The sequence below is a fragment of the Octodon degus genome, unplaced genomic scaffold, assembly GCF_000260255.1.
Source record: "Octodon degus isolate 3935 unplaced genomic scaffold, OctDeg1.0 scaffold00023, whole genome shotgun sequence".
In the NCBI taxonomy this organism is placed as follows: domain Eukaryota; kingdom Metazoa; phylum Chordata; class Mammalia; order Rodentia; family Octodontidae; genus Octodon; species Octodon degus.
Genome location: NW_004524599.1, coordinates 266,286 through 267,632, shown reverse-complemented (window position 1 = coordinate 267,632; position 1,347 = coordinate 266,286).

Below are 1,347 nucleotides of genomic sequence, written 5' to 3'. Positions count from 1 at the left end.
CATTGTGGAAGCAGCCACTTAAAGAACTGAGCTAGGGCCAGGCCCCCTCAATTTTTTTTGTAAGAGTGTATACATTGTTCTAAAATAGCTTCCTTCATTTACAATTTGGATTTCTCATGTAAGAAAAGCTAAGTGTTATTTAAGCTTCTGTATAGATGTTTCTCTAATGTGAAAGGAATTAAGAGATGGAGGGGTGGGAGGGAAGAGAGGAAAAAGAATGAAAAACAGGATTCAGGTGTTTTATGTATATGCGTCAACTCCACACAAGGACTGCAAACATCATGTACTACATACATGTACTAATAAAAATATGTAAATTCAAAAAAGTATTTTCAAGGGACCCATAGCCTAGTGATGCACCAGAATACACATGAGTTTCTTTTACATTGAATATTTTTTCCTTAATTAAGATCTGATTTTTTAAAAAAGAATGTTTCTGAATACTTTTTATTTTCTTGCCTAATACACTGGGATTGAGATTTAAGTCCGACTTCCCCATAATGGCCATCACATTGCCTTGCTTCAGTGTGCCATATATTTACCAATTTATCAGCTTACTACAGTGGAAAACCCACAAGACAGAATCTTTATGTTTCTTCTTCATGTATTTACACAGTCTAGAACCTGGAATGTACTAGATGTGCAGTAAATACTGTCTGTTATGGACTTTAAGAAACCACTGGTTATAAGTTATACTGTTATTTTACGTGTCAACAAGAAATTAAAAGCACTGCCAATTAATGTCTAACACATGCTGAGACATTGTTTATTAAAAGATGTATTCATATTTCAATTATTAAAATATTAAGTAATACAAACTTTAAAACCACTGAAAAGGGCCCGTGTCAAGTGAGTAGGCGAACTGACAATTTTACGGCAAGGATTCTCAAGGCTTAGGTAAGAGTTGGTCTTACATCAGCTCACAGATTTATTAGGTAATTACAATGTGTCATGATCTGGTTGGGTCATCTTTTTATTGCTATAATGAAATACCCCAACTTGGCTACTTTATAAAGAAAAGATGTTTATTTAGCTAAGAGTTTTGGGTGTGGGGAACCTCAACACCAAGGTCAAGGATCTTCTTAGCTGTATCACTTCATGATGAGAGCGTCTGGGTAGCTGTCTGCAGTCTCTGCATCTCCATCTAAAGCCGCAGGTCCCAGTGGTTCCACAGTCATGTGATCTAATGATGTCACTTCCCACAGGCCCTACTCCTAAAAGCCATTGTCAGATTAGGTTCCCATGCTCCTAGCAGCACGGGAGATTAAACTATGTGAGTTCAAGGGCACAAGGTATAGTCTAACTAGCATGGCCTTTGATAGCATAGTACTTGGGAAACGTGTCTCC